General features: G+C 42.5%; 1 pseudogene across 1 annotated transcript in view; it reads right to left on the reverse strand.

Annotated features, from left to right (window-relative positions):
• LOC148844129 (putative LRR receptor-like serine/threonine-protein kinase At4g37250) overlaps nt 1–10,657 on the reverse strand; it is a 28,749-nt pseudogene extending 18,092 nt beyond the window's left edge. The window contains exons 1-2 of the transcript XR_016103701.1: nt 10,289–10,657; nt 1,905–3,198 (exon numbers count right to left, since the gene is read on the reverse strand). The product of XR_016103701.1 is annotated as a putative LRR receptor-like serine/threonine-protein kinase At4g37250 (transcript). The remainder of the gene's footprint in view (nt 1–1,904; nt 3,199–10,288) is intronic.
• Between the last annotated feature and the right edge of the window lie 10,911 nt (nt 10,658–21,568).

Here is a 21,568-nt window from a genome sequence, read left to right on the forward strand (position 1 = left end):
TTTTCAATTAGACAGACAGTAATAATTCAAAAAATTTTCTCATAATTTTAATTTACTGACATTTTGATTTGTCGTTTAAAATCTTTTGCTACCAACTGAAAAAATTATAAGAACGTCGGCTTTTTACCGACCGCCATTTAAACATCATTTTACGGGCAGGCCATATGATGGCCGACACAAGTTAGATGTCTAAATGGATGACGTCCAAATTCAATGAATATTTTGGATCAGTCTAATCCAATGTCTGGACCATCCAACCTATGCAAATTCGTTTGTATTTAGATTGGTTTCTAATTAAACCCGTTCCATTGACAACTATATTCTTATCTTATATCAATCGACTGGATATTGGCTTAATCCTACCCAATCTAATATAAATTTATTACGGATGGAACATGTTCAATCCAATTTAATAAATTTTGGATCAGATTGGTCCAATCCAATATGTTTTGTTGGTCTGTGCAATCCATCCAAATTGATTTTAGACTGGATGGGGTCCAATTCAAAACCGATCCATTGACACCCTTTGGTGCCATGACAATCGAGGATGACTCTTGTCAAATCACTGTGATAACCTTTTGCCTACAAATTTTTTGACCTAAGAAGGTGGTCATAACTACTATCTAAAAAGTTTTAAGTAGTGTTTTCAACCCATCATTGACCCAGTTGGTCCAACCATTACCCGACCAGGATTCTAGGTCTAGTTAAGTCAAGATTCCTCAGGTGATAAAAAACCGTAGACTTGGTCAAGAACCGCTTGATCCGATTGGTTTGACCGCTTAACCATTCGATCCGATCATCGGGTCACAATTGTATACTCAATGTATGCAAACCTTAAGAGGCCATAACTTTGCACTCCAATATTTATAATACATATATATGATGGTGTGGCACTATCTGAACCATTCGACCTAGTGGGTCGAACTAGTGAGTGACCCATGACCTGGAGGCAATAACAATTTGACATCTGGATCAGTTTTTTAAATATTGATTTTAATTCCCATATTTTATTTTTTTAATTTTAAATTAGCAATTATTTGTTTGCGGAATATTGGATAGTTGTTTTGTCAAATTTGATGGTAATGCTGGTGAAAAACCCTTTCAAAATCAATTTTATAATAAATATGATAGTAGAAAAACATTCAACCAATCAACGTAACCCGCATCATAAAAGTAGGAAAGAATAAGGTGGATCTTCACCAAAATTCGTGGGGTTGTGATTTGTCAACACCTTTCCCATGTGATGTCTTTTCCACATAATAAATTTTCCCATAATAAAATTATTTAATAGGTAAAATACAAAAACATCCCCTGAAGTTTCTAACAATCATAAAAACATCTCCTATAATTTCATTTTAACAAAAACCTCCTCTATTTTTTATAAGATTAACAAATATCTCCCTTCCGTCAATGAACAAGACAGAAAATGTTAAAGAGATAATCATTTTTTTAAAACACCCATTTTACCCTTTCTTGAACACTATTCATCTTCTCCATTCAAACCCAAAATCAGAGGCAGCGGTGGCACTAGTGACAGCGGTATGGCAGTCCAGGCTAGGACATGAGAAAGAGCAATGCATTTCCAATGAAAACAGAACATATTATCAATCAGCCCAGATTATCTTGTAATAGGCGGCATTGCATTTCATTTCATTTTTTGACAATCATAAACTTTTCGCTATCATTAGCTGCAGAGGGCTTTGCAAAGCCTAGCCAACGGCCTACCATGGGCAGTTGGCTTTTGGGGCATTGAGAATAACTTCTCAGTTCCACGGTTGCGCCTTTACACAGCGAAACCAGCATTACCGTGCATTTTAGTACAACCTTACTAGTTTTTGCTACTATGCACCAAACAGATTGAGAGAGACAATCAAACAACGAGGAGAGAAAGAGAAGGAACTTACTGTAATTGAAGTTGGTGAGGCAGACACAAGGGACGTAATCGTAGATGACGAGTTTCTCCTTGGAACCCCAGTAGAACCCTCGTATACCACTCTCACCGATCCTTCGCACCGCCAGCGTCATCCCATCCTCCAGCACGGCCTTGTATACTATGCTCGAACTAGTCGCTCCCAATATATAAGCCGATGCTTTCTGCAGAGTCTCCAGCTCCAACTCCGTTTCTCCGTCTACAATTACAAGAGACCCTCCCTTCTGTTCTTGCTTCTTTTTCTGTTGTTCATCACCCACCTTTTCCTCTTCGTCTTCATCACTATCAATGCTCGTTGTCTCGAACATCTCTTCACTGTCGTCATTTTTCTTTCCCAGGCACCAGTACGTCGGCCCTTTCGGTTGCGTTGATGACAAAGGCCAGATATCTTTCCCGTCCATTTCGTCTTTCTTCTTTGCGCATCCTGTACTACTGACCACCTTCTTCCTTCTCTTCCTTATTTGGTAAACATAACAGAATATCGTAGCTAGAACTCGGATACCAGCCAAATCCCCAAAGATGATGCCTGCAATTGTTCCTGGTCTGAGACCTCTCTGCCTTTTCTGTTGAGTCTCATTCATCGTTCCAGATGACCCAGTTACAGGTATCGAGTCTATGGTGTTCGGAATAGCTGCAAATGCAGGAGGAGAAGTAATTTCAGAGACATTGGATGGAGAAGAAAGAACGGAAGTCACGACACACAGGTTCTTCAGTGGCTTCCCGCATAAATCCAGGTTTCTAGCGAACGGTTATGTTTTCTGATTGAGAAAAGCTACGTTCTCCAGGATTTCTCCTGTGAAATTATTGAACGAGAGGTCAAGCGTGACATTCCCCGGGATTTGCTATCCAAATTCCGGTGGAATCCTTCCGACGAGCCTAATGTACGAGAGGTTCAAATAACGGAGGCTGACTCCACCAAAATCTGGCAGCAACGACCTGTTAATCAGATTGGAAGACAGATCTAAAACTTGAGCGGCTTCGAACACACTTGGAACACCACCGGAGAAGTAATTGTTGCTCAAGGAAACGACAGTAAGATTTTGAAGAGCAGTGAGGTTCTGAGGAATCTTTCCCACCAAGGCATTAGCAGAAAGGTTAAGAAACTCAAGGTTCTTCAGCCCTCCGATTGTCTCCGGTAATGCGCCTGAAATTACGTTGTTGGAAAGAACAGGGGGTATTTCCAACTGACTAGAAGAAGAAGAAGCAAATGAGAGAAAGGGAGAGAGGGAGGAAGGGAGTGGCTGAGAGGGGGTGCCGCCGCCGCTGCTCTACTTCTAGGTTCAAACGGAGAAGGGGAGGAATAGTGCATTTTCAATTGATTTATGTTGAGGGGGAGAGGGGTAATAGGAAAGAGAGATTGAGAGGGAGATAATGGCGGAAAGGGAGAGGTTTCGCATGAAGCACCACCACTGCTGAGAGTTGTAGCGGTGGTGGTAGAAAATAGGGGCGATGGAAGGGGACAATGCCAGAAGAAGAAGAAGAAGAAGCAGAGGAAGAAGAAGAAGAGGAAGAAAAGAAGGAGAAGAAGAACGGAAATTTAGAGGGGTGCTGCCTGCCTTTGCTTTTGGGTTAGAACCGAGAAGATAAACAATGTTCGAGAAAGGGTAAAATAGGTATTTTTACTAAAATGAAATTATAGAGGAAGATTTTATTGATTGTCAGAAACTTCAAGAGAAGTTTTTTGTAGTTTTCCCTATTTAATAATCAATTATGGGGTGATTTTAAATGGGTAAGTCAATATTCCGCATTAAATTTTGGGTAAAATATTAAAACTTCCCTTTGAAAATTATTGACAATCCCATAATCCTCCCTTGAGATTTTTTCCCATTTTAGCTTTTTCGGTATCTGAGAATGAAAGTGTGTTATGATCCGGAAAGGTGCCAATATCTCTCTCTAATCTAGTTTATCTCAGACCTAAGATCTCGTCTCTTCCTTTCCCATCTCCACATCACCTTTTTTTTTTTTATGTTAATGATTCTTTAAAAGAATTAAATAATTCATTAAACCGTGAACTATTACTTGGGTTGACTGGCTGGGTCAATGAATTTGGGCTAAAAAGGCGGTTATATACTTATATTCAAAACTGGACCTGGAGATATAATCAGTTTTCGAGTCAAAAGGTTCAACCGTCCAGGGAGATAGAGGTATGACAAAGGAGGGGGATCTAGAATGCTGGAAGATATGGACTCTTTCAATGCTCTTGAGATTGATCTCGTGTGAAGGCCTTTGGGTCTTTCCCTTTTATGTGGAGGCCGCCAAAGCAATAACGAGAAATGGATAAGCCTTATTGAGGTTTTGCCACATGTCGAGTGAAGATCTTTTGGAATTGAGATTCCGCTATCCTTAGAACTCTCTAATGGTATGTTATTGGTTACAACCCCTACGCCTAATCATGGTTACTAGTTAGGAATAATACTATTTGAGTGATGACATGTGTTGACACGATGGGGTGAGTCATTGTAAGCTATCATGGTAGTAAGTGAGATGAACTTTGTCCACTAAAGCTCCAAATGGTTATGAGTGGTGTGTATGGGCAATCACAGGTGTAAATGATCGGATGGATTTGAGCCAAGTCAAGTTGAACATTTAGCAATATATATATATATTAACATAATCGACCTATGCCCTTGTCTCTTATAATTTATAGTCTGTCGTGGCAGTTTTGGCCAACTGGTTTGAATATATAAGGCAGCGCGGCTCTTGTCAGAATGGTTCCTTCTTATATTTATATCTAAGCTGGTGGTGTTTCTATCAGATCCACCCGGCCTAAAAACGTCAGAACCACCTGCATACATGCGCTTGTACTGGTAACTTAAAAGCGGGGAGGTTTTAGTGTTCGGATCTATTCATACATCACTATAGCCTCACATTAAGAACATCTCATATATTTGTATCTTATCATTCATGGTAAGAAGGGCAAATTTCTCCATCTTGACCGAGTATCCAACCTCCCCAGCCTAATCGAATCGGAGATGGGGAATGAAGTCCCCGCCATGCCCCATCCCTAATATTATATATATATATATATATATATATATATATGAATTTATGTTTTAAAAAATATTGTTAACTAAAATTTTTGGGGATCGCCCCATGGGAAAACCATTTCTATTGGAAATTGGGGGATGAAAGACAATTTTTATCTCCAACTGTGACCAAGATAAGGAATGGGAATTTGTTTTATAATGTACAGCTGCGATGTACTGTGGGTAGGTGCAGATAAGATTCTAATGGACAAGAGATCTAAGGATCCACCACCAAGGTGAAACCCACCATATTGAGATATGCGGTGTGAGATTATGTTAGTAGAGGGTTGGAAGATGTTTTATTGCCAAGTGATCCGGACTCCTCGCTTTCAACTAAGGTGGCAGTTTTAAAATTTCACAACAACCAAACTTGAGCTCGCAGTTTTAAAATGTCACAACAGCCAAACTTGTGTTAGGTTTAACTAAAGTAATATTAAAGCAATAGGTTACAGCCATTTGTCTTGATTTTACATAGAAAAGGACTTAAATATTTCTTCTTGAACATGGGTGGACATGCGTCGTCTCTGCCTCATATAATACATTAGTGAATGAATTTGTCACTCCAGTCTGTACATCTTTTGGCATTTGAAAATTTTTCTTCTTTAAATACGGATGCCCATCTCTCTCTTTTTGCTTCAGTTACTCTCCCGCTCTGTTGATTGTTTTAAGCGAACGTCTTCCTTACCCCATAACAGGTCTCTCTCTCCCCGCTCTCCTGATTGTTGCAAGCGAATATCCTCATTACTTCATAGCAGGTTTCTCTCTTCCCCCGGATTTGTGTTAGATATTAGCATGCAAGTTAATTAGTTTTCCTTATTCTTTTCTTATTATAGATTTACAGATTAATTCTCTCCTACAATACTAGTCATCAAGGATTTAAATCCACACAGAAGGTAACTCTTTGTTAATGTATGCCGTATAATATAGATTAGGATTTTCTACCATGCCTTAAGTTTTTTCTTCTGCCTTTTTCTTATTACACACACTCCCTGATCCACATCTATAAGCCAAAGAAACAACAGTATCAAGAATTGAATTTCCATTAAGCATCATGCTTGGCAATATTAGCCTCTATCATTTTAAGATAGAACTAGCATGCAATGCATGGAGTTGAATTAGGTTTGTTTTGGCAAATTAATTTGGCTTTTCACATCATCCTGGATCCATGTTTAGCATTGGTCTAGGGTTTGCCCTTAATCCAATCCAACTATCATGCATATTCAAGAGGAAAGGAGACATTTAATAGGAGGGAAGATGTTATAAACATTGGCTATTGAAGAGAAAATTAAGCCTATGATGATGCTTATATTGTGACATTTTATACTTTTAATAATTTAATATAAAGTAAATGAACAGTCGTGAAATTGGAGAGGAGAAGAAAGTTTGTGTGAGCATCGAGGTGAGAAGACATTGCCTCCTTCTTTCCACTATATAATTATAGATCTAGATTCTAGTCGTTATATAAGACCCAAAGATTTCTGTCCTCCTATCTCTAAATATTTCTTCTTGCCAAGCTATTGTTTCTCACCTTCCATTCTACCTTAAGAGGAGATCCGTTTATATATTATAAATTATTTTATACTATATATTATACCATACCGCATATTATATATATATATATTAGGAATGGGTACCTGTGTCAAATCCGTCCCATATGCTATAGGGTTTTAGTTTAAAATCCCAAACCTTATAGGATTTTGATAAACAAGTCCTATTAGGGTTGGGACAGATTGGATACCCAAAAATTCTGTTGAAATTGCCATCCTTATTTAGTAATAGTTTTTTTTTTTAACCTTTTTAATGTTTGAAAGCCCCTAGTTAGCATTCAAACCCAACTTACATCAAAGTCGTGTTTAGTAAATATCAGCTCTAATATCTAGATGGTAAAATACTTCTAGATATATATTAAGTTTGCTCGTGTAAACAATGGGCCTACCATCTTTTGTATCATTTTCATTTAGACCAATATACGTGTGTAATTGATAATGACATATTTGTTGTTTTTATTTAATCTATACTACTATTAAAAGTGTGAATGATGTCTAGATTCTAGAATTTTTTAACTAAAATAACCATATTTTTGAATTGAGTCTCTTTATTATGAGGGCAAAAAGCATATATTTTTATTAAATTCATTTTATTCTATCTTATTAAATCTTATATTTAAGGTATTAACTCTCATTCCTTACTTATTAAATCCTATAAACAACCATTTTTCAAAGCCAAAATGAAAAATAAACCACCATTTCTTTTGGGTGGTGGGTAAGTATTTCAACCATCCACATCAAATGGGTCAACCAATAGCCTCAGTTAAATAATAAAAGTTTAAAAATTAATAAAATTTTAATATTATAAAAATTATAAAATTTTGTGAAAAAATTTAGGCACGCCTCTAATATTATATATTTATCACATTAAACAATAATAAGTATGATAAACAAGAAGTATTTTTATTAATGATGAAACTAAAATACACAATTTAAAACTAACCTAGAAACAAAATCATTATCCTATTCAATTGGTGAGTCAATGCTTCAACCTTTTAGATCAAATTGATCAACCCATCATGCCATAATTAAATAACACAATTTTTTAAAAAGATAAAAGCATAGAAATTTCATAAAAGCACTTGGATGCATTTTGAAAATTATGTATTCATCATATTAAACAAAAATAATTGTAATAAATAAGAGTTATTTTTATTAATGGTAGAAGTATAATAAAATTAGTAAACTAACTTGAAATGAAAATTTCTTTTACATTTAATTTGTGGTCAATGTTTCATAGGGATGCAAATTGGGTAGGCTTAATTTAAGTCTGAACTGATCCAACTCTTAATTTTAGATATGCTGTCTTGGAATCCAATCATATATATATTGATTTTGTGCAGAGTTAACTACTCTCTTGAAATCCAAGACAAAAATTTCATTGATACCAAACATCACCTCTATTGGAATTAGGTTTGAAATGGCAAGACCTTACTTAGATGGCCAAACTATTTAATCTAGACTACTCTAGCTTGTTTGTATGAGCACCCATAAAACCTCTAAGTGCTTCACCCTATTCTATGAATAGATCTCAACTTCAAGCCAATAAGGGGATGCAATAGATGCTTGTCCATAATTTATGATAGTTATTAAAACATAGCTTTGGTCACAAACCACCTTTGCAAAAACATCGATTACTAGAAAAATCGATAGGACTTGTATCCAAAATTTGAGTAGATTCAAGTTTATAACTGAGAAAGAAGAGAACTTGATCTCTAAATAAATATATTAATTTGAGTGTTGTCTATAATTGGGGTGTTGGCATCAAACCAAATGTGGAGAGCCTCCAATTCATTAATAAAATCAATCATCTTAATGACATGGTCATGGAATAGTTGGCTTTCGATCATTTTGGTGGTCATCAATGAGTTGAGAACCTTTTGTTGGTAAAACAATTATGCTCCATGTGCACAAACTTTAAACTATTCAAATTTCTTTATTGTCATATTATTCTGGATAGAGTTGTCTAGGGAGTCTAGGATATAATAACGAACAAGAGAGTTTTTCTCCTAGCATTCTTGATACTCCTTTCTTGCCTCAAAATTCCATTCATAGAGAGCTTCTAAAGCTTTCTAGTTGGCAATCTTGTCTAACTTTTTAGATGTTAGGACAATGTTTAGGTTACACCTCTAGTCAACATAATTGAGTCCCTTAAGTTTGTTGTCAACTAGCATATTAGTAAAGGGTGTGAATGCTATTTCTATAAATGTTCAAAAGAATATATCAATCAAAAACCATTTATTACTTCATTTGACAAAATTTAGAATGGGTTTTTATCTACATTCTACTCCCATTTGTTCATCTAGCTATGAGACTTCCATTTATCCCAATAATGGTCTAAGAGTGAGAAACCATACAAGTGCATGCAGCTAATTTTTTTAGTTGAATAACCCATTTTGTGAAGGATGTAGTATCCTCTCATCTCTTGTGAATTTCCTCTTTGATCTCTATCAGATAGGGTTCATAGCCATTTTAAGTTAACTTCTTTAATAAGTGAGTGACGATCCATATTTTCGTGAGCCCCTAGGTACTATGAAATAGTATTCCATTTTAGGACATGTATGCACGATCAACCTTCTCTACCAAAGCTAAAAGAGTTTATTTTTAAATCATTTTTTCTAAAGAATGAAATCTAGGTTACAACATTGGATTTTGATTTGTTTTGCAAAGGAGGAAATGTTTGGTTTTTCTAGAAAATGTTCTGCAAGAAGCCTTAAAGCTATGTTTGGTTTGAAGGAAAAGGTAGGGAAAGGAAGGGAAAGGTAAGGAAACCTTTACAAAGGCCCGACCTCGTGATAAGGGGACATGTGGACATGACCTGGCATAAGTGACACCTTGGTACGAAAACTTCGCTAAGGTCCAGCGTGGCAGCTCGACTACAAGACACTTCTCCGAGCACCCCGAGCTTCGAGCTCCAATTCTCCTAGAGCAAACACTTCGAACTGAGGTCCTCCTAAGTTAGGGGCATCCCGAGCTAAGGGCACCTTGGGACAAGTTCATTCCCAAAGTTAAGTCGAACTCAAGAGCCCCACCTCGGGTAGAGGAACCTCGATATGATACTAGTAGCTCGGTGAAGGGTAGCTCAGGACAAGAGTAACTTAGCGAATCACGAAAGGATTTCCTGCCTAACAACCATACCCGTCGAATCTGCAGATTGCACCCACGTCTCTCATTAGGCGGCGACGTGCCTACCGACTCTAAAATATGTCTCATGCCTGGCAAGGCCATACTCTGCAACGGCTACTTGCGCCCACCACCTCAGCTCTAGTAGTAATGGCTGTGACAGAAAGGCAGAGGCAGTTACGCCTGATTTGATAGAGTTTCAACATAAAAGGGCCCCGACCCCCAAGGGACAAGGGTAATTGCGAATTTAACACTCCTTCACTCTTAGCTTCCTCTGCAATTCCTTCTCTGTTTTCAGCTCTCTCTCTCTCTCTCTCTCTCAGTTCTAACTTAAGCATCAGAGTATTCTCGCCGGGCAAGCCTCTCGGGAATCCTTCATCTTCTCCATCTCTTCTCAGGTGCCTTGTTGCCAGTTAGGAGCAAGGCCCCCACTAGCTAGGAGTGATTGGATCGCGCTACATCATTTGGCGCTATCTGTGGAAACGCTTCAAAAGGCCTTCTTCCACCAAACTTGTAGACTCAAGTTCTCATGGCTTCCTCCAACAATGTTGCATGCACTACAGAAATGAATGCCATCGAGGAGTAGCTCCAGGTCCTAGCGGTGTGTATTGAACAGTTCACCGTCCCCCTCTTTGTGGACGGAGTTACCACCTTGAACATGCCTCAGACAATGGCACCCATGAATGCACCACTCCCTTTATTAGTCGGAACAACCTTCGCCGAACCCTCCATTGTTCCTTTGGCAACCAGCCAAAGCCAGCTTGAAGACTTGGTGCAGTGCATGCGAGATATGCAGGCTCAAATACAACAGTTCTAGCAGTTCCAACTCTATCAGCAGCAAGTGCTGCACCAAGTTTCTCAGTATCACTACTAGCAGCAGTTTCCCCCGCTACCTCAAACCTGACAACCGCTTCCTCCTTGACATCCAGCCATGCAGCAAGCTGGGTCTCGTCATCAGAATGAACGTCCTTCTCGCCGGGGAGAGACCTCCCAGGCTCAGAACCCTCCCCATGAGTCAGATCTCGTCCCATGACAGGAAGGAGAGACCAGCTACCCTTGCCTCGCGGCCTATAGTCAGGTCGGGGGCCTCTCAGCCAGTCAAACCCGCGTCGCCTCAACATTTACAGTTTGAGCTTCAGCTTGCTGAGAACCACTTCGATGTCCTGACCGTGAGCTATAGGCAGAGGCCTTTGAGCCCCTCCCTGGGCCCATTGAGCTTGGCAACACAGAAGCAAGCAACACTAATGCCGAGCCAACAAAGAAACAGCAGAGGCGCCGTTGAGCTCGCCGAACTGCCACTCACAATCTGCCCGAACTCAAAGGTAAGGAAGAGGTAAGCTTGGACGAAGTAAAAGCCACTCCTCTCCTCTCGGTTCCCTCCCCCTATCCCTAGAGCTTCTTGTCGTCCCTATGCTTAAGGACTTCAAGCTTCCTCCCTTGGACAAGTATGATGGATCGTTCGATCCAAATGACCATGTTGATGCCTTCCAGTCACAAATGCACTTAGCCAGGGCCAGTGAGTCATGCATGTGCGTGGCTTTCTCCACCACTTTCAAAGGGGTAGCCCGCACATAGTACAGGAACCTCGCACCCGGGTCAATAAGAAGCTGGGCACAGTTCGTGCAGGTCTTCACCTCACATTTCGTCACTAGCAAACGTTGCCCAAGAACCCAAGAGAGCCTCCTCAGCATAATCCAGAAGGAAGGGGAGTCTATCTGGAGTTACATCAAGTGGTTCAATGATGCTTGTTTACAAATACCTAACATAGACCCCATTGTGTGGCTTACAGCGGTCAAGAGAGGCATGACGCACAAGGAGTTCAAGTGGCACGTGGTTGTCAACTAGCTGAAGACTGTCATCGAGTTCCTTAAGCTCGCAGACCGGTTCATAGGGACGAAGGAGGAAATCAGCCAGAACAATGAAGGTATGCACGAGAAAAGGAAAAGGGAAGGCAAGGTGATCCAAGGGGACAACAAGAAGAAAAAAGACCTTGCTCGGGGGGCAAGACTAGGTCAGCCCTTTCGAGCTCTCCCAGCTGAAAGGATTGACTACACACCTCTGAATGCGAAGCGGGCCGAGATCCTTATGGCGATCAAGGACACCCCATATGTGAAGTGGCCACCCCGGCAGAAAGGGGACCCCAATGTAAGAAATAAGAATTTGTATTGTAGTTTCCATAAAGAGTACGGTCATAGTACCGAAAATTATAAGAACCTCCGCGATGAGATAGAAAAGCTCATCCATTGTGGATACTTGAGAAATTTTGTACAAAATAATAATAATAAAGCAGGTCGGCAGGGGGACCTAGGTAAAGATGCTTCCGAGTCCAGTAGCAGGCAAGCCGAGTAGCCGCAAAGGCAACCTCCCGAGGACAGACCAGTTCGGGGGACCATACATGTAATCGTTGGAGGCTCGATTGTCGCGGGCTGCACCTCGGCTATAGCTCAGACATCAGCTCATGAGGTCGAAAGAGAAAAGCAGAACCCCCGAAGTGGCCAAGAACGGAAGACCCAATCTTCTTCACGGAGGACGACGCGCACGGGGTCCACTACCCCCATGATGATGCATTCGTTGTAAAGATAAGAATCAATGACTTCGAAGTCAAGTGCGTCCTCATTGACTTTGGCAGCTTGGCTGACATCCTTTTCAAAATAGCGTTCGACAAGCTTGAGCTCCAAGAGAGCGATCTTCAGCCCGCGAATACTCCCTTGGAAGGCTTTAACGGAGAAGAAGTCAGGCCGTTGGGGAGAATTATAGTACCTGTGGAAGTCGGTGCCTGGCCCAGCATTGTGAGGCTCAACCATGACTTCTTGGTGGTCGCGACTCCGTCCCTGTACAATGCCATAATAGGTCGGTCCATCACCCATGCTCTACATGCGGTGGTCTCCACCTATTATTTGGCAATGAAGTTCCCCACGGACTTTGGAGTTGGAGTAGCGTGAGGCAACCGGCTCGAGTCTCACAGGTGCTACGTCACCGCCCTCAAAGGGAAAGCCAAGGTGGATGACGACCTCGAGCTGGAGTGACCTGTGGAGTAGTGCGAAGAGTGAGTTACGCCCATGGAAGAGACTGTCTCCGTCCAAGCTTCAACAAAGGACCCAGCTCAGACACTTCAGATTGGCGCTTCAGTTAAGGAGCCTCTGCGATCTCAACTAGTAAGTTTTTCTCTTGAAAATCTAGATGTTTTTGCATGGTCTGCAGCAGAGATGCCTGGCATAGACCCTAGCATCATAACTCATAGGCTAGATAATGATCCTATAGTTAGGTCCGTTAGACAGAAGAAACACAACTTAGCCCCGGAGCACTAGAGAGTAGTTGACGAGGAGGTCGAGAAGCTCCTCACAGCAAACTTTATCAGGGAAGTCCACTACCCGAGCTGGGTAGCCAACCCAGTCCTAGTAAAGAAGGCCAATGGTAAATGACGCATGTTTGTCGATTATACTGACTTGAACCGAGCTTGTCCAAAGGATTGCTTTCCACTCCCCAAGATTGACCGCCTGGTGGACACGACCTCAGGGCATGAGTTGTTGAGTTTCTTGGACGCCTACTCGGGCTACAACCAGATAAGGATGGACCCAACCGATGAAGAAAAAATAGCCTTTATAACTAAATTAGGCCTGTACTGTCACAAGGTCATGCCCTTTGGACTGAAAAATGTTGGGGCTACCTTCCAAAGACTTGTAAATAAGTTGTTTGAGCCGTTGATCGACAAGAAAATAGAATGTTATGTAGACGACATGGTAGTCAAGACTTAGTTTTCAAATGATTTAATAAAAGATTTGCATTCTGTTTTTGAAATTTTACATAAGTTTATTATGAAATTAAACCCAATCAAATGTGCCTTCGGTGTCACCTTGGGTAAATTCCTAGGGTACATCGTCAACCGGCAAAGCATTGAGGCCAACCTGGACAAAATTAAGGCTATCTTAGATATGAGACCACCCCGAAAATTGGAGGTTCAGAGGCTGAATGGCCGCATAGCCGCTCTGAGCTGCTTCATGTCCAAATTGGTAGATTGCTGCCTGCCCTTCTTTAAGGCAATTAAAAGCAAAGGCTTTGGATGGACCGAAGAGTGCCAGCTCGCGTTCGATGAGCTTAAAAAGTACCTTGCTAGTATCCTAGTCTTAACTCGACCCGAGGAGGGTGATGTTTTGGAGCTATACCTCTCTACAAGTGACAAGGTGGTCAGCTCGATACTAATAAGAGAAGTAGATTGGGTCTAATGCACTAGTCATTGCAGCTCAGAAGCTTCGTCCATACTTCCAAGCTCATACCGTTGTCGTCCTCACCAACAAGCCTTTTAGGCAAGTTTGCTCAAGCCTGAGGTCTCTTGTAGGTTGACAAAGTGGGCCATCGAACTCAACAAGTATGACCTCTAGTATAAATCGTGAACTGCTATCAAAGCTCAAGCCTTAGCTGACTTTGTCGTAGAATGCACTTTCAACACCGAAGTCTCTAGGTCGGTTGAGCTCAAGCACCGTGAGGAAGCAACCAGTGTGGCTTCTCTCCTAGTGAGGTCGGACCCGAGATGGGATGAGGAGCCATGGATCCTTCACGTGGATGGCTTGTCAAACCATTAGGGCAGTGGAGTCGGAATTGTTCTGTATGGGCCAAGCGGTGTGAAACTGGAGTATGCGTTACGCTTTGAGTTCGCAACATCCAATAGCAAAGCAGAGTAAGAGGCACTAATAGCCGGGCTGGCTCTAGCAAACGAAGTGAAAGCCAAACACATTGTCATCTGCAGTGATTCTCAACTCATAGTCAACCAAGTTACAGGTGAATATGAAGCTCGTGAGCCAACCATGAAGTAGAGTAAGAGGCACTAATAGCCGAGCTAGCTCTAGCAAACGAAGTGAAAGCCAAATACATCGTCATCTACAGTGATTCTCAGCTCGTAGTCAACCAAGTTACAGGTGAATATGAAGCTCGCGAGCCAACCATGATCGCCTACTTAGCCAAAGTAAGAGAAGCTCTGCTTAACTTCCAGTCTCACTTCATCAAGAAAATCCAGAGGTCAGAGAATACTGAGGCTGACGCCTTATCCCGGTTAGCCAGCACCGGTGATAATACCATGAGAATTGTGTATATAGAGAACTTGCCTCAGCCTAGAATTCTCCGGGGGGGGGGGGGAGGGGCACAGGCAGAGCCAATCTGGATTGACCTACTTATGAGCTTCCTGTTGCACGGATTGCTCCCTACATATCGTAATGCCGCTAGAAGGGTAGAACGTCAAGTAGCCAAATATGTCTTAATAGACGAACGACTGTACTGAAGATCTTACACGCTCCCCTATCTACGATGCTTGTGACCCTCCGAGGCCGAACTCGTACTCCACGATATTCATGAGGGCCTGTGCGGTGGACACTTGTGGGGTAGGGCTCTCACCCAGAAAGCATTACGACAAGGGTATTATTGGCCAATGATGAAGACAGATGCGATCGAGCTCGTCAAAAGATGTGACAAGTGCCAGAAGCACGCCAACATCCACCACCACCCCGCTGCCGACCTCAAATATCTCACTAGCCCATGGACCTTCGCATTCCACCAACACCTAGACAGAGGAAGTTCTTGGTAGTAGCAGTCGATTATTTCACTAAGTAGGTAGAGGCTGAACCCCTTGTAACGATCAAAATGTGGAATGTGTAGAATTTCTTTTGGAAGAATATAGTATGCCATTTCGGGTTACCCCGAGTACTCATCTCTGATAATGACAAGCAGTTCGAGGATATGAAATTCCAGAACTGGTGCAAAGATATGGATATACAACAAAACTTTACATCGGTAGTGCATCCTTAAGCGAATGGACAAGTAGAAGTCACGAACAGAGCCATTCTTCACGGACTAAAGGAACGCCTAGACCGAGCTAAGGGACTCTGGGCAGACGAGCTACCCACGCTTAGGGCACTGAAGTAGTAATTCCCGCCGAGATCGAGGTACCCACCCTATGCCAGGAAGCATATGGTGACGAAGCAAACAAAGATGAGCTGTACACCAACCTCAACTTGCTTGATGAGGTATGGGATCTCACATATATTAGGACCACAACCTACCAACAGAGAGTAGCTCGGTACTATAACGCCAAGGTGAAAAAGCGGAACCTCTATGTTGGAGACCTGGTCCTTCATAAAGTTATGGTACCTAAGCCCGGTGTTGGTAAGCTCGGGCCAAATTGGGAAGGGCCTTCCGAGTGAAACGGGTGCTCGAGGGAGGAGCATATGAGCTCGAAACCCTAGAAGGGAAGTAGGTACCTCGACCTTGAAACATTGTCAACCTAAGGCAATATTATCTATAATTGCCGATTTAGGAGTGGACAACAAGTCGCTCCCTCAGCCTAAGGGCCAAAAACGCCGAGCTAACAAAAGGAGCTCGACACTATAAGGCCCAACCACCTCTTCAGCATGGGCCAAATCTAGGAGTGGACAACAAGTCGCTCCCTCAGCCTAAGGGTGAAAAATGCCGAGCTAACAAAAGGAGCTCAGCAATATAAGGCCCAGTCGCCTCTTCGGCATGGAAGAAATCTAGGAGTGGACAACAAGTTGTTCCCTCAACTAAAGGGCCAAAAATGCCAAGCTAACAAAAGGAGCTCGACACTATAAGGCCTAGTCGCCTCTTCAACATGGGAGAACTCCAGGAGTGAACTACAAGTCGCTCTCCCAGCCTAAGGGCCAAGATGTCGAGATAACAAAAGGAGCCCGACACCATAAGGTCTAGTCGCCTCCTTGGCATAGGTGAACTCTAGGAAGAGTGGACCATAAGTCGCTCCCCTAGCCTACGGGATAAAGTGCCGAGCTAGCAAAGGACCTCGGCACCGTACAAGACTTAGTCGCCTCAACGGCATAGGCTAAGTACTTTTAATGCCCCAAATGCAAGCAGCTCAGGTATAACCCAAATGGAGATAGGTCGGGCGTATACCCTACTATGTCACCCACCTCGGTGTACCTTACAAAATCACCCCTACTAAGTACGGGGAGACAGTTAAGGAACACCCCTCGGGAAATTGACTCGATAGCCTAATAGCTCGCAGTAAGACAACCACTTCAGCAAAGGTAAATTGCATAAATACTTAGCAAAAAAGAATATTTCCCATTGCAAAATGCTTCATTATTGAAGTTCATTACAATATTTTCATTTCAAGTGTTCATCACAAAAAAAGAAAGAAATTGAGCTTGCAAGCTCAAAGTACAGACTAAAGGGGTGCATCCTCCTTGCTCGGAGCCTCCGAAGTGCCGAGTTGATCGGTGGTGGTAGCCTCGTCATCACCCTCTGGATTGGAGTTTGGGTCCTTGGTGGCTAGCTTGGCTACTTCTCCCATAATCCGCAAGATGGTGATCGCGCTCACATCAAGTTGTAGGAATTCGCACTTGATCAACCACCGACTAAGTTCGAAGCCTTTACGGTAGGCCTCCACCACCATAGCATCGAACTCTTCTGACTGTACATAATCCTGATCGTCCTTCACCTTTGCCTCGTCTAAGGCACCGACAAGGATTTCAGTCTGCTCCTTGACGTCGGCCTTTAGGTTCTCCACTTTGCGCTCCAGGGTCACCTTGCCTGACTCGAGCTCCTTCACTTTGAGCAGTAGCTCTTCCTTCTCCCGAAGGAACCCCTCCTCCTTGTGCTGCAGCTCCTCCTTCTCCGACATTAACACTTGAATATAATTTTTCTGAGCGATGGTATCACTCTCTAGATGATGGATCTGACCGTGAACTAGCTTCAAATCGGCATGAGCTTCGCGAGCAGAGTCTTTGGCGGCTAGAGCTCGCTTTAAGTTCCTATCAGATTGAAGAGTGAGGGCACAAATGACAGAGTTCACCTACCAAAGGAATGTCAGTTAGCACTGGTAAGGCAACAAATCGCAAATTTTTTTTAAGAGACTCACCACCATAGATTGGGTAGCCGCCCGAGCTTCAAGCTGAGTAGGCGTGAGATCGGCCCATTCAGAGACACCTTCAGCATAAGTAGCCCCCTTGCTCTTTTGGAGGCTATTCTTGGTGTTCAACACACTTCGGGTTGCATCCCCGCTCCCCGACGTTGAGACGACCATCTCAAGAGCGAGCTCTGTACTAGTGGGCTCCGCAGTGGCAGGCTTCACAGTTGAAGGCTCCGTGGTGGTTTTGGGATCTCGTGGGGGAGGATCTCCAACTCCTCCAAGACAATCACTGGAGGAGCTTGAGCGGGCTACTCGGGCTCTAGGGTAAGAGCCAGAGGGGATTCAATACGAGCTCTCTTGGCAGCTCGCTTCTGTCTCTTCTTCATCTTGCTGAACAACTTCTCGGTGCTAAGATGCTCCATAGGACCTGCAATAGAGCTCGGCATCAGTAATGTCACTAAGAAGAAAGTATCAACTACCAAAGATGCTAACTCTAAGACAAAGCGACCTATCGGGACTCACACCAGCCTCAATAAGCTTCTTCTCGGAAATGAAGTCCTTGTAGTCGAAGCCGAGCTCCGCCCATGATTGGACTATCTCCCTTGTGTCCTTGTCCAGCGTAATGCCAGAGTCTTGAATGGCCACCCTCCAATGAGTAGGGAAGGGCTATCCCTCGGGGCTCCGAACTACGAAGTAATCCCGTTTCCAGGCCAGGATTTTGCCAGGGAGATTATGTAGTGGCTTGTACCTAGGGCGGGGGGATAGGTAATAAGTCTGCCTGTGCTCGGGGAGAACACTAGATGCGTTCTTCTTGATGGACAAGATTGCAAAAAAAATATCAAGATCAAGTGGGAGGGCATAGTCGGAACAGAGGGAGATGGTCCCGACCACATTCCGAATGGAGTTCGGGTGGAGTTGGTCTATGGTTACGTCGAAGAGGTTCAATACTTTAACAATTAAGGGGTGAAGAAGAAGACAGAGCCCGACTATGACCTGCTCCCTGAAGATCACGATCTCATCGCGACCATGTTCCCAGGGAAAGTTGCCCGCAGGGAGGTTGTAGGAGTATTCCTTGGGAAGGTGATACCGATCTATTAGGCCTCTAAGCTTGTCTACCGTCATTGTAGAAGGGTCGAACCGGTCTGGCATTTTGACTCGAGTAGAGGCAGACGCTGGGTTTCCCAAGGCCTCTCGCACCTCGTAAGTGGAGTACGCCTCTAGGATGCTTACATAAGTCGAGGTACCCACATCGGGCTTGTCCAAGGAGTCGAAGCTATGGTCTGACATAGCTATGAACTGAACGGACTAAGGGAACTAGAGGCTAACTACAAAAGCAAAAGAACTGGAAATGAACTAAAGGAAAGGCTAAGGAGACTCACCAAGGAAAGAAGACCAAGCTAGGGAGATTGGCAAACCCGGGAACCCAAGCTAAAGAGCTTTGTCATGACCTCCAGGCGAGAGTTTGTCAACTTATGGCTGAGAAAATGATGGGGGTCCCCCTTATTTATAGCCGCTATGTTCAGAAATCAACGGTCAAGATCAAGACGATCCAATGACTCTCAAGAAAACTGGTTGTGCGACCCCCGAGGTGAAATCAGTTTAGCATGTTTTTTGGAATTCGTAGTCTATAAATCATGTGAAGTCCACACGTGAACTATACACGACCCGAGTTGTCTTTGATTGAGCTAGGCAACGAACTGGTCTAAGCCGGCAAACCGTCTGACTTGGCGACCTGAACCTCGGGCCAAATCCACCCGTCACACCATGAACTCCCCGCATTGGGTCAAGAGCCCTAGCATGGGGAGTGGGGGCAATTGATGGAGGGTCATTCGGCCCGACCTCGTTATAAGGGGACATGACTTGGCATAAGTGACACCTCGGCATGAAAACTTCGCTAAGGTCCAGTGTGGTAGCTTGGCTACAAGACACTTCTCCGAGTGCCCCGAGCTCCGAGCTCCAATTCTCCTAGAGCAAACACTCAGAACTAAGGTCCTCCTAAGTCAGGGGCGTGCCGAGCTAAGGACACCCCTTGACAAGTTCATCCCCAAAGTTAAGCCGAGCTCAAGAGTCCCACCTCGGGCAGAGGAACCTCGATATGATACCAGTAGCTTGGTGTGAGGTAGCTCGGTGAAGGGTAGCTTGGTGCAAAGTAGCTCGGGACAAGAGTAACTTAGCAAATCATGGAAGGATTTCCTGCCTGATAACTGTACCCACTAAATCTGCAGACTGCACCCATGTCTCTCGTCAGGCGGCGATGTGCCTGTCGACTCTGAAAGATGTCTCACGCCTAGTAGGGCCGTACTCTATAATGGCTACCTGCGCCCACCACCTCAGCTCTGGTAGTAATGGTTGCAGCAGAGAGGCAGAGGTAGTTACGCGTGATTTGATAGAATTTCAGCATAAAAGGGCCCCGACCCCCAAGGGGCAAGGGTAATTGCAAATTTAGCGCTCCTTCAGTCTTAGCTTCCTCTGCAATTCCTTCTCTATTTTCAGCTCTCTCTCTCTCTCAGTTCTAACTTAAGCATCGGAGTATTCCCACCGGGCAAGCCCCCCAGGAATCCTTCATCTTCTCCATCTCTTCTCAGGTGCTCTGTTGCCAGGTAGGAGCGAGGCCCCTGCCAGGTAGGAGTGACCGGATCACACTACATCACTTACCTTTCCCTTTCTTTCCCTACTTTTTCCTTCAAACCAAACATAGCCAAAGGTAAAACCTTTATTGTTAGATTATTTAAATGGGTCCTTGAATTTGAACCAAGCTGGAAACCTTCCATTATTCCAGCCTGGGTTAGTTTTTTTACCTACCGATTAATTTTGTATATGTAGAAGGTCTACTTGGATTGATTGCTCTAGTTGAATTAATTTTGAAGTTTAATCAAGCCACTATAACCTTATCAAGAATTAAGGATGCATGGGTATGTGCTGAACTAGATCTTTTGAAACCTTCTCCCATAGGGTTTTGGAAATAGGTTCTCCATGAAAGCCTATTGCCTTATTTTGAAGTTTGCTACAATCAGCCATGTTGCAATAGAGTGAAAGAAAAGCAAGGAGAAAAGTGAGGGTTCCTTGATGAAGGTTGATGATGCAGAAAGAAGATTAATTATAAAAAATTCATGCAAGAGACTATTGAGAATGTAAGCGGGTGGAAATAACAATAGAGACAACTATTGTAAACCTTGATATAGGAATAGGGTTCTCTGTTCCTCCTCGTCTGATACTACATTAGAGGTTGATATACAAGTGAATGCCTTGAATGACTCTAATGTTGTAGAAGTCCAGTCTAAGTAGAATGACAGTGGTGTAGAAGAATAGGAAGAGCAAGCAAAAGGAAATAATGAGAAGCATTATAACATAACGAGAAACAAAGGTTACCACCCCCATTATTCTTATAAAGCTTTTTTCTTGTCTATTTTTGGCTTTTTGTATTAGGCTTGGGCTTGTAGTTTTGCTTTGAGGGTCTCAAGCCCCCCTCTTTTTTATCCTCAATAAAGCCTCTTGTTTCCTTTAAAAAAGAAAGACAAGATGAAAAATCAACCCAACACAAAGAATGCATATGCGAATTTCTATCATCTTTTGAATTCTTATATTAAATAAGGATTCTATATTAGTTTCTCCCTTGAAAATCTAAACTACTTCACAAATCTTTATTCATTTCCTTCTTTAAATTTTAATTATCGTAGATGATAGTATGTGAAATTGTAACATGCAAGGCCCTTGCATTGGAAAGTGCCACATGGAGATAGTTGATGAATCAAACTTAATAAGTCAATTAACTTAATAAATAATTCGTAAATTTTTATAAATTTAAATATTGGAAATTAATAAAAACTAATTAAAATTAATAGCATTTAAATAAATAAAAAATGTATTTAGCAATTACCAATAAAAATAAGTTTATAATAAAAATTAAAATCCATTTTAGTTCTTTGTAAAAGTAATAACGAATTAATAACAATTATTATGAACTTATCTAAATTAGGTGTGGCATTATGATCCCTTTCACTTAAAAGGAAAAATAAAATGAACAAGATAAGCTAGATAGGTTGGGGTGGCAGTTTCGTAAAGATCATTCATC

Source organism: Nelumbo lutea, chromosome 8 (assembly GCF_056320005.1).
Source record: "Nelumbo lutea isolate HS-2025 chromosome 8, American lotus-T2T, whole genome shotgun sequence".
Lineage (NCBI taxonomy): Eukaryota > Viridiplantae > Streptophyta > Magnoliopsida > Proteales > Nelumbonaceae > Nelumbo > Nelumbo lutea.